Raw genomic sequence first — 12,738 nt, 5'->3', positions numbered from 1 at the left:
CTCATGAATATGCAGCTAGAAATACAAAAGTCGAGAGAAGCTGCATACATTGTTTTAGTGAATTCTGCTGTGTACAGTGTGCAAATACTGTTGTCAGTATAAGGGAGAAGAGAGATGTGTGAGTGACGTGATGTGGTAAAAAGAATGGGTCGTGATTTAGGGGTGGCTGCTTTAATTGCAGTTGATGAAGCCATGAGTGAGTTGTGCAGGAGCTCCCAAACAAGTGCTAATAAATCTTTTTTTCATACTATATCCTGTAATTTCATATATGCCACATGAAACGGTGGCCAGGAGCCCTGGGGGTCCCTATTGCCCACAGCGGCTGGGAGCTCAAGGGGTCCCCCAGCCGTCTGCTGGCTGAACTTACGGACATCTTGGCTAAATCGCAGCCTTACTCATGAACAAAGTTTTATTGCTGCATGCCTAACTGTCATACTATAGCATTCCACATAAACATGCGCTAGGTTCTAGACTGAACATGCGTTTTATTTTCCTTGGAGAAATTTGAACTTAATATCTCCAGAGATGAGAGCTAATATTTGGCTCCAGTGAGTGACCTTGTCCTCGATGAATGTCTGTTAGAAAAGGAGGTGGCGTGGCTAACTGAAACATTGACTGAGTTACAGAAATGAGAACTGTCTTCAGGAGACAGAATGTCAAATTAGTGCAATGATAGATCATCTCACTAGCAACAAACATGAACTTTTATTTAAAAAAGAAAGAGAAAAGGAACTGACTGGTATGGGCCTTAAGGCTGTGGATCTGAAAAAAATAGAAGTTGGTCCTCTTGTAAGAGAGTGATTGGAATGTCAGTAAGAATTGAAGGCTTCTAAAAAAATAGACTTTTCTCTGGACTTGGTTCATGTAACATCTGAAAGTCTATTTTTTCCCTGTCCTCAGTGAGGGTAGGAAGAACACTGTTTTATTTATTTAACAGTAATTGGACCAAACAGCCATTATAATACTCTTGCCATTTCTATGACAAAACAAGACAGGTAAGAGACCAGGGATGGATAATCAGTTTTTTCTTTATTCATCATATTACTAGCTTTATCTGTCTAGGTTGGCAGCCTTTTGTACTAAGGAGTGCCAAATATTCAGGATTGTTTGCTTTTTGTTCCAACAGCAGCACCGGATACCCTTCTCCCCCCCACCCCCCGGATGGTCAAGCTGTCACTTGCCTTCTCAATAGCTTCCCTGACACTCTATTGTATCTTGCTCACTGGCTTACTTTTTTGCATTTTCTGTATCCGGAGTAGTCTCTCTCTTTAACTTGTTGGTCTTTCAAAATTAAAAACAACCCCTATGTGCCATTGATTAAAGTATCCACGTGCACCTCTGTGACCATGGAACTTGTTAAATGTCACTGGTGGTGATTGTTGTTTTTTTGTTTTTAAATCCCTGTCTTCCTCATACGTGCTTCCTTTGGGGCCAGATTTCACACCAACAAATAAAAGCTTTTCTTGGGTCTTTATCCCATTTTCTCAGGTGTAAAATAGCCATTAAACAGAAGTAGCAAGTGAAGTGAAGTGAAGAATATGTACTTAGTAAAGATGTAAAAACACTTGAGAGATGGTATTCAAATATACATCTCAAGTCAGCAGTTAGGATTTATGCTTGGAAAGTAATTTAAGTAGACTTTGAGCTGACCTCTTAAGGACAGAATGAAAAAACTCTTCTTGAGATAAACTACCATTGAAATTGTTTTATATGCTCTCATTTTCCAAAGATTTGTTTCCTGTTGCTAAAAGTGTGCATTTTTCTTTAGAGCTCAGTATTTTAAATTCCAATGGCAATTTTCATTTATACAGAGATTTAGTTTGTGTGTAAAACAGATGTCTTGTGGAAAGATAGAGCTTTAGTAATTTGTACTAGAGAGCTATCTGTTGCAGGATCTGGCAAATCTCCTAGTCCTAAAGAAGCCTCTATTACATTTTATAGGAGTTTCTGTAATCCTCTGCCTTCATTACACTTAAAGTATTTCCTAATAACTACCTTTCTGCCTGTGGGCTCTGATGCAGGAAAGCGATCAAAATCACATATTTAAATCCACTGAATAGGACTTCAACACATATTTCTAATTAAACATCTCTTTTCCGTGCTTTCCTGAATTGGGGCCATTAATAGTAATTTTGTTACCCTGTTAGTAATGTAGAAAACTAAAAACCAGTAGCATTATAATTAATATTGCCCATTGTCACTGGCTGAGGTCCTGACTGGGGCTTGAGGAGATGCTACTTGAGAGGAACAAATAAGCAGTCAATAGGCAAGTGGGGGAAACTATGAAAATTTGCTCTTAGGATACATACAAGATTCTCTCTCTGTAGATAAGATTCTACATGCTTCCTGCCTCCAGAAAGATGAAGATATTTCTCTTCCCATGAAAAACATTCTATCATAATGTAGATCTGGATTCTGCAAGGTACTCAAACATGTGCCGAACTTTGAAGTCATCAGGACAAATCATGCTGACAGTTGGGCATGTGTTTATACACCTTGCTGGTCTGACATTTGTCTCTTGCCCTTGAAATGACCCAAGTGCACTATAATGCAGGCAATGCTGTTTATGGAATGTCCTGTGTAGATTATCCTGCATCTGTTTCAGATCCTTGCACAACAATTCATATGTTTTTAAAAGACTTAGCTCAATGCGGGTGTTTCTCAGGTTCCAAAACCAATTTACATAGATCAGGGATTATGTTTCGGTTACTGTATTGCAGATGGCTTTCTCTCATCTTCCCTTTTAAATAGTCCCTTGCTTTGATTATATATTTAGGTACAATAGCATGTATGTTCCTAAATCATTGCCTTTTGAACTATGTATCTTAAATAGTTTTCATCTTCTGACCAAACAAGATTAACTTTCTCATTTCTATTTAATAGACTGAAAAATCATATGAGTATTTCCTTTCATTCTCCGTATATGTTTTAATGTTTCAATTCAGGTCTCTGCATGTTTTAGTTTTTACCCAGTTTCATAGATCAGTTCCAAAATTCACATAGGATAATAAACTCCCTCAGAATGAGCAGTCATAGTTGAATTCTTATATGTTCCCAAGGGGGACAAATTCTGCCAGATGTGTGTGTTTTGTTGGTCTGCCAGACAACAGCAAATGTGTAGTGTTTTCAGGGATGACGGGCCAATCTGTGCATGAATTCAAATAGTTCTCCAGTTTTTAATAGTCTTACCTTGCAGACTTGATAAACATGCCCTTTGGAAGAACAAACATTTTTGTAAAGTGTTGCTGGAGATCATTTTATCTCATGAGGAGTGAAACATATTCCATTCTTGCATAATGGTGAATCTTGAAATTCACGTTAAAGCAAATATGGATTCACTGATTCCTTTCTGTTCATATCCAAAACAAATATCAGCTGTGCAGGAATTGGCTGTTTAAATGTGGTATTTACAGCTAATACACTCTAACTCCTTTTGTGCTTTGTTTGTGACCCCAGTCGTGGGTGAGTCTGACTTGAGGTATTTCTCTGAGGATTATCTTGAGAACCTACTGTGTAAGTCTCTACCTTAGTTCAATTTAACTGATAGCTCAATGCTCTCATTTTTATGAGACTCCTTTTGGATGCAGGATTTGCACTGACCCGCTGTGGATAATGCTTATGCAATTCTGTCTCTCATAAAATAAGCCAAATTATATGCATGGTTGAAAATCATATATTTTTTCCTCCTGAACTATGTCAATTCTGGTGCATTTCACAAAAAAAGATAGTTACATGCGTGACCAGTCTGTCACTTCAATAATATCACAGCTTGAATGATTTTTATACCTCACATTGTGACTTTTTCCAAAATAATTAGCTACAAAAATTGCTAGTTTAAAACATATGTTTTAAAAGAAGGGATACAAAACCTCATGGTTCATGCCACAAACTAACAACTGCCTGAATCTAGGAAAAAGCTTCTGTGAGAAGGTTATATTATTGTTCATTATGGGAAAGTTTATACCTTCCTTTGAAGACTCTGGTATCAGCCATTGTCAGACAAAATACTACACTATGCAGATCATAGGAATTACCATACCAGAATTTACCTATGTACTTCTGACATACAGTAGATACACCTCAACTATAAAAATTACTAATTAGGCAAATAGTCCATATCTGTGTAGCCCTTCTGACTTTGGCAGACCTACTTGCCTGAGTGGACGGTAGCCTGGCGGATAAAGCACTGGGCTGGGACTTGAAAGACCTGGATTTTATTCCCAGCTCTGCTGTTAGCTTGCTGGCTGATAGCTGGGTAAGTTACTTCACTTCCATATGTCTCCATTTCCTCATCTGTAAAATGGGATAACAATACTGACCACCTTTTAACTGCTTTGAGATTTACCGATGACAAATTCTGTGTAAGAGCTGGCTGTTATCACTATTAATTTTTTACTTCATTAATACTACTAAGGAGGAGAGGCCATAAAATATGTGTTAGGTGCAATAAACAAGAGAGAGAGTATATGCAAAGAGCATAGTCTGAATTTTACACATGATCCATGTGCGGGTGACAGAAGGGGGTGGAGTGGGGAGGAAGGAAAAGGGATATAGCAAAACAGTCACATTGATACTCAGGTTGGTTGTGTGTGCATCATGGTGGTTCAGTTAAGGGTTTGGTGTGATGCACATAAAGGTATGAGAGTGGCTATTCTGGATAGTGTGAAAGTAGTTTAGTTTTCAGGAGGAATTTTTATGCACAGGTGTTCATATGGCAGACCAGAGTAGGAGGCTGTGCCATGCATAGAAGACTGCATTAAAAAAGGAGCAGAGATAATTACTGGCATAATGGAAGAAGGTAGGGGAAATAATGCAATGAGACCACCTTTCCCAGAGCCACTTAATGGCATAATGCACAAGAGCAGAGGAGAGGGATAGTGGGAGTGAGCCAGCCAGAGGGGTAGTGGATGAATTGTGTTGTGAGCAAAGGGGAAAGGATTAATGGATGGAGGTGAGTGGAGGGACTTGGCAACAGTGAAAGGGTGTGTGTGGTGGGAGGGGGAAGTATGTTAACTCTCTTCTCTGCATTACTGATAAATTGGGTGTTTCAAATCATCTTTCCTCTCTCAGCTCTCTTCCTTTTAAAAACTTTAGCTGTGCTTTTAAAAGTAAGCTGAAGGACAAATCCTTTGCCATTAACATCAGGTAGGAGATAAACACAAGCAAATAGGAAAACGGAGTCACACATTTTCTCATCTCCTCCCCATGAAACCTTAATTTCAAGTCAGTGTAGCTTGCAAAAGTTGCAAAGAGGGAAGAAGACCAAAAGATACATATAAGGGTTTCACTACCACCCTGTTTTGCAGCCCCAGAATTCTGATGTGAAAGGAAAGATCTGGCAATGTCCAAATCATAAAAGATCAGATTTATTTTTTTTTGTATTTCCAAGGCACCTTAATTATACAGGAGTTATCACAGCAACATCTGTTCCCATATTAATGAAACCAGCCATTAAAGAGAGATTGTGTCTTGTTGGTGACCCACATGGCCTGCAACATCTGGGCTCATGTGAATCTTTTGATCCTAAAATAATAGTGACAGAGCTGATTCTCCCCAGTTGCACCTTGTACAGCCATTTATACCTGTACAAAGTGGGGGTAAGACATGACCAAAACAGAATATTGACATTTTACAGTCACTTGACACAGATGTAAATGGCTGTGCAAGCTGGCCCAGTGTCTGGGCTGCAGTGCTGATACATTTCCTTGCCTAAAGTAAAAACCAGGAGCCGCTAGTCAATGTACAACACACAGATATGTTGAAGTTTTTTTATATGTTGCACTTCAGAGGGCAGTTTGAGAACTATCATACTTTTGAGCAATAGGAAGGCATTAAAAATATGCTAAGGGATGGAGGGAGAATCAAATTTCACCCTCCCTTCCCCCCCAGTTGATTCAGACAATGTGATTAGTTCCTGTGTTGTTGCTCTCTTTCCTTTCAAGACCCTCAAAGGGACCCAGATATCTCAAATTAAAAATATTTGAGGTTTGTCTCAATCTTTTGGTAAAACAATTATTTATCTTGGAATAAACCCCCCTGTAAGGGCTCTAAAACTATCAATCTCATTTTTTGTCCTTTGGACTTAATCAGACATTCCCCTTGCAGTCTTTCCATTTAGAGATTTCAATCTGTGAGAATCTATTTTGCTTCCAAATATTGAATGGCCTGAAGAATTTTGTTCGAGGCCTGTTTAACCTATCTGCTCAACCTATCCCGAAAGGCTTGATTTATGGGAGCTTGTTACTGGATTGTGGATACACTGAGCCTCTTCCTTAAAATACTTCTATTGAGGGGAAAGCTAAAGCCCTGAATCTCTTCTTTGCTATTTCAGGAAATTTAGAGGTCAGCATTTTGAGGCCAGCTGTATAGCTTCACCACAGAAACAAGATGGAGGTACCTCCTGTCACTCACTATCAACAGATAACTCAAGGGCGATGGAGAAAAAGGCCAATTTCATGTGGGGGAAAACCCCTCACCTATCTTAACTCAATTGAAAACATTATTTAATACCAAGATAAACATTTGTTTAACAGGTTGAGTTATAGCTTAGTCTTACCCCTACGCTTTAACTCAATAAGTTTAACACATGCTAAAATACAATTGCTTTGTCTTGATGCATTTTAGAATGTGGTAAATAGAGATACCTAGCTTTACAGTGCTGCAACGGTCTCACTCGGGTGTGAAAAAACACACCCCTGAGCAATGCAATTTTCAGCGCTGTAAAGTGGCAGTGTAGACCGTGCTACAGCACTGGTAGCTACTCCCCTTTTGGGGGTGTTTTTTTTTTTTACAGCGTTGGGAGAGCTCTCTCCCAGTGCTGGTGCCGTGACTACACAAACATTGCCTTACTGCCCTCCGTTACTAAAAGCCTGTATAGAAGAGACATGATGCATTAGATACACCAGATACACCCTTGGGGCTTTGTTATGCACTCAGTCCCTGCAGCGATATGTGGCTGAATCTGACTAGCTGTTTGAAGGCATTTTTAAACTGGAGGTAAACATGAGACAAAGAGAAGGAAGATAGTCGGTCTGTCTTCCGAAGGCACATTGGAGCCAGATGAAAGACTATGGATTTGGAGCACTCATGTAATAGCTGAAGACGAATGGAATTAGTTTAAAGAGATCCCTTGAACAAGGATTTTTGTTAACTACCACAGGAACTGAAATAGGCAGTGTGTAATTTTGTTTGGCTGGCTGATGCAAAACAGAGATAGTATAAATTGTGTTATTTACCAAGCACAGTAGTTTGGTAGAAAGATGTTAATCAAGGGTTCTTTTTAAGTGAGGATGTTGGTGTCTGTATTATACAAAGTTCATAGCTGGAGACTATTCCTCGGTAGCTGTGATTTTTGTACGTACCCAGGAGAATGCTGTAAACTTTTTTCTTGCAGAGTTCTGATCTGGAAGAACATTTATTTTAGCAACAAAAAGGGATGGGGATGAACCTCAGCTCAGATCTTTGCATTTTTTTTTCCTATTTATTTCTCCTCTAAGATAAACCAACTCAGATGCTCCTTTCATTTACACTGGTGAAAATCCACTGGTTGTAATGGAGTTAGTCTGAAATCACTTTGGTTTAACTGAGAGTAGAAAGTGGCCCATGATGACTGTACATGTTATACAACATGTGCATTTGGAGCAAAGCTGAGTTAATGGGACAAAATAAGCGAAACCCAAGTAATAGATCTTGTGGACTTTGCAGGTGGGGCCCAGGCTGTCCACTCAGACAACTTCAGGGCCTGAACAGGAGCAGCAGATGGAACTCACTTTTTTCTCCCTTCTCTCCTACGTGGGTCTCAGACCCAGCTAATCCATACATAAAATCAGTGGTTGAGTGTGCACCTGCATTCAGGTGTGGCCTGCATTCATGTTCCAGACCATGGTAGATGGCAAACCTGTTCAGTCAGGCCTTTCTGGGGACATCACATTATTATAGATATCTACTTGGAAACTAGTTCACAAGATTTAGGCTGGGATTACTTACTGTAACCAATTATTTAACCTATTAAAATATATTTTAAATTTATCTCCCTGGCTTCCCCAAAGTATTGCACATTTTACATTTTAAAGGGTTTCTCTCCAAGACTTTCAATGTCACATTCTTTTGTTGTTGTTCCACCAACAAGTCCACTAAGTACAGAATTACCTTTAGAACAGTGGTTCTCAAACTTTTGTACTGGTGACCCCTTATAGCAAGCCTCTGAGTGCGACCTCCCCCCTATAAATTAAAAACACTTTTTAATATATTTAACACTATTATAAATGCCGGAGGCAAAGTGGGGTTTGGGGGTGGAGGCTGACAGCTTGCAACCTCCCCATGTAATAACCTTGCGACCCCCTGAGGGCTCCCAACCCCCAGTTTGAAAACCACTGCTTTAGAGAGTGAAGGCCTCAGACCTGTAGTGAGATGCGTGCAGGCAGATCTCTGTGCCTGCAGAGATATCATTTCAAGATTGGGGCTTAGTAATTTTTTAGAGAGTGTTAGGAAGACATTCAAACATATATATCTTGCCACCAGATTGAGGTTTCTCAGTTGGCTGAGTATGACCTCCTGTAATAACTTTCGCTTCACTAATTCAGTGCAACAGATTTCTATGAGTCTTACTTGTGTTAATTCAGTGTTTCTCAAACAGGGATCGCCGCTTCTGTAGGGAAAGCCTGTGGCGGGCTGGGCTGGTGTGTTTACCTGCCCCGTCCACAGGTCTGGCCGATCATGGCTCTCACTGGCTGTGGATCGCAGCTCCCATTGGCCCAGAGGTAAACACACCCATTGGGGCAGGTAAACACACCGGCCTGGCCCACCAGGGGCTTTCCCTTCAGAAGCGGCGACCTCTGTTTGAGAAACACTGCATTAATTTGAAGACTGTGTTAAGCAACCGTATTCTATCACTGCAATGAAATGGTTATAAGACATCCATTCTGTAATTGAAATGTGCCTGGTATCTTCCAGTTCCAGTTCCCTCTGGGGGCTGAATGTGGGAGTGGCCCTATGCAGTGTTGTAGTCATGTCAGTCCCAGGATATTAGAGAGACAAGGTGGGTGAGGTAATATCTTTTATTAGACAAACTTCTGTTGGTGAGAGGGAGACAGAAATTCTGAAGAGGACCATTTGCTTTCCCGTCTAAAGAGGGCTTGGAGGAATACAGAGGCAAAAAATTTGTTTTTGAAAAGTAACTCTGGGTATAGTCTAGAACAAGTGTTGACTTCAGAGTATAAAGTGCAGATCCCAGTAACACTATACTGTTAATAAAGCGTCTTTTTCTGTTCCTCTCCTCCTCCCTATTACATACTAAATGGAGGTGAAGATTCCCTGCATTTCTGTTGTGCAATTTTTTATCTTGGGCCAAATATACTGAAAATGTATAGATAATTTTCATAAAATTAAATAACAGATTCTCATTATTACTATTCTAGCAATCTAGCAGGGGCAATGGTCAGGTATTTAAGGGCAAATCTTACTGCCCCCTAAAATGGCCCCCATACAGTACTGGGGACATACCCAATTCCTGAGAAGTTGTTCTTGCACTGCATCTGTGCCTATAAAGGCTGGATTGATTACAAAGCCAATCTCTGCACCTCTCTACAACCGAGTTAGAGTAGTTGACATATGAAGCTTTAAAAGTCTTGCTGAACAAATGAGTTAAGGGAAAAGAGAGGCAAAAACCTTTTAAGACTTCATCAAAATATTATTTCTTTGCTTTTAGTTAAATGATGTTAGGGAAATATCCAGAAAATCCTATAACGGTATCCAGGAAATCATGTGAGCAAGAGAGGGACAAATAAACAATATCATTCTCTCTCTCTCTGCTCTTTCAAATAATTATAAATCAAATACAAAATTCAAATAAACCAATACAAAAGATTGTAATGAAGCTTTCTTCATTTGGGAGTGGATCATAAATGGAAGAAAACAAGAATTCTTACATTAACAAATTCTTACATCCCTTCCTGTCTGTGCAGAAGTGTCTTCTGGACCCGTGTGGTGTGAGGCTGGGCCTTAGATAGCCTACGTGTTTGAGCTTTTCCAATATGTGTTCTGTACTTCTTCCCTAAGCTGTTGATCCTTTTGTGGCATTGGCTTTGCTCGGGTACTTCACTTGATCCATGGATCTTGAGCTCAGCAGGGAGTTCATATCAGAACACCTGCTGTGAAGAGACATTCATTTTGTCAGATCTGTCACTCAATTCCAGTCTGGCATGCCCTTTTGTTTGGTCCTTTCCCCTGGCAGGCAGGACCACAAGAGTGCAGTTTGTTGATTGAACTGTACATATGACACTTCCTGTGCTGTAGCAGCTGGAAAACAAGCCTTTGCCTCTTTCATTTTTCCTCACTTGTCTGATCACTGAACTTATCAATATCTTGGACCCCAATCCTGCAAGTGAGCATATGCTTACTTTTATGCAAGCAAGCAGCCCCTCTGAAATCAATGGGGCTATTTGCATATGTAAAGTTGTGGACATGCTTAAGTGTTTGTTGTTTGGGGTCTTAATTATCAAGATGCAATTAACTGTGCTAAGATCTGAAGAAAAAATTAATGCACAACTACAAAATAGATGGTAGGATTGCTGAAAAGGATCTGGGGGTTATAGCTGATCGCAGATTGAATGAGTCAACAATGTGATGCAGTTGCAAAAAAGGCTAGTATCATTCAGGTAATGTTGTATTTAGTGGGCTTGTTGGTGGAATAACAGGGATGTTGTATATAAGACAGAGGCTCTACTCAGCACCTGTGAGGCTTCAGCTGGAGTACTGTGTTCAGTTCTGGGCGCTACACTTTAGGAAAGATGTGGACAATCTGGAGTCAGTCTAGAGGAGAGCAACAAAAATAAGAAAAGGTTTTGAAAACCTAATCTATGAAGAAAGGTCCAGGTTTTTTTTTTAACATCTTTTTAGTTTTAAGAAAAGAAGTCGCAGGGGCTTCTGATAACACTCTTCAAAAACATTAAGGGCTGTTTCAAAGAGGATTGTGATCAATTCTCCATTATCTCTGAAGGTAGGAGAAGTAGTGGGCTTAATCTGCAGCAAGGTAGATTTAAGATAGAAATAATGTTAGGAATTTTTTTTCCAACTCCAAGGGTAGTTAAACTCTGGAATAGACTTCCAAGGAAGGTTGTAGAAACACCCCACCTCCCTACCCCAACCCCTGTCATTGGAGGCTTTTAAGAACAGGTTGGACAAAGCCCTATCTGGTTTATTTGGTCCTGCCTCAGCGCAGGGGGATGGACTTGATGACCTCTCCAGGTCCATTCCAGCCCTACATTTCTATGATTCTATGTTTCTGACTAACGTTGTGACATTGAAATGTTCTTTTTTGGAGTTAAGATCCATCGATATGTAACCCTAAGGTGTTTTAAAATAACTCAACATTTAAATGTAGGAATGAGTTCATTTTAAATTAAAAGGGAATGTTGCATTAAAAAAAGTTTTCCATTACTAACAACTTAGGTTCTTAGATCTGTAAAATTCTTCAGTTTTTTAACTAACTTTTTAAAAGTTATGCTGTTGGTTTAGTTTTTGTGTTTTTGATCACCTGGGAGAGTGAAAATAGATGTTTTACTTAATTTCTAGTAAAGTTCTGCTTCTCATGGATTGGCAAATACTTCATTGTGTGAGTACCTAGCACTGCAGAAGAATGTTTTTTAATTCAAAACTTTGTTTTTAATTGACATTTTGAATGTTGGAGAACTATGCTTACTCATTAAGAACGGCCATACTGGGTCAACCCAGTATCCTGTCTTCTGACAGTGGCCAATGCCAGATGCTTCAGAGGGAATGAAAAGAACAAGTGATCCATCCTCTGCCCATTCCCAGCTTCTGGCAAAACTGAGGCTAGCGACGCCATCCCTACCCATCTTGACTAATAGCCATTGATGAACCTATCCTCCAGGAATTTATCTAGTTCTTTTTTTAAACACTGTTAGTCTTGGCCTTCATAACATCCCCAGTTCAGTGCTCTCTCCACTAGGTAATACTGCCTCTATCATTAAGTTTTATATACTACTTTTCAAAAACGAAATCTAAATGTGGGGCTAAAAACCAAATGACTATGCTCTTCACAAAGGTATTGGCACCCGTTCTCTAAAATCTTCATGTTCTAGACATTTGAAATCTAGCTTGATAGAACTGTTGCTTTACTTAAACATAAAAGGAGTCACACAACAGCATGTAACAAGATTATTTTAAAAAGTACTTTATAGTGGAAAATTAATGCTAATGTTACAAGCATTGTAATTAGGTCACTTGCTTCTAGGATTGGGAGACTGTTGGGTATGAATGAGCCATTGTATCCTCTTCTGTTGAGGTCTGTTTCTGCCTCACAGCTTCCATTGGCCCCAGACTACTTCTTCACACTGAATGATACAAGAGTATTTTTAGGGCTCACTCAGACAATCCTTTATTCAGGCAAAGTTAACAGTGGGAATTTTGCCTGAGAAAAGACTTCAGGCTCAAATCAAATTGAGTCAGGAGTGGTTCTGTGAAGGCCTACTGGTGTTATCCGAAACTGGGCTAGCTAGTAAGCCTAGGGAGGACTAATGACCCACCAGAGTTTGGCAGAAAGCAGCACATTTATTATACTAGCAGCAAAGAATCCTGTGGCTCCTTATAGACTAACAGACGTTTTGGAGCATGAGCTTTCGTGGGTGAAAACCCACTTCGTCAGATGCATCTGACGAAGTGGGTATTCACCCACGAAAGCTCATGCTCCAAAACGTCTGTTAGTCTATAAGGTGCCAC

The 12,738-nt window shown here is 39.8% G+C and overlaps 1 protein-coding gene across 13 annotated transcripts in view; it reads left to right on the top strand.

The window, feature by feature from the left end:
- MAGI2 (membrane associated guanylate kinase, WW and PDZ domain containing 2) overlaps positions 1–12,738 on the top strand; it is a 1,169,121-nt gene that overhangs the window by 139,877 nt on the left and 1,016,506 nt on the right. The gene's annotated exons all lie outside the window — the stretch shown is intronic.

The sequence above is a fragment of the Gopherus evgoodei genome, chromosome 1 (assembly GCF_007399415.2).
Source record: "Gopherus evgoodei ecotype Sinaloan lineage chromosome 1, rGopEvg1_v1.p, whole genome shotgun sequence".
Taxonomy (NCBI): Eukaryota; Metazoa; Chordata; order Testudines; family Testudinidae; genus Gopherus; species Gopherus evgoodei.
The sequence above is the reverse complement of the archived record's forward strand: the minus strand, read 5'-3'. Positions and strand labels throughout refer to the sequence as shown.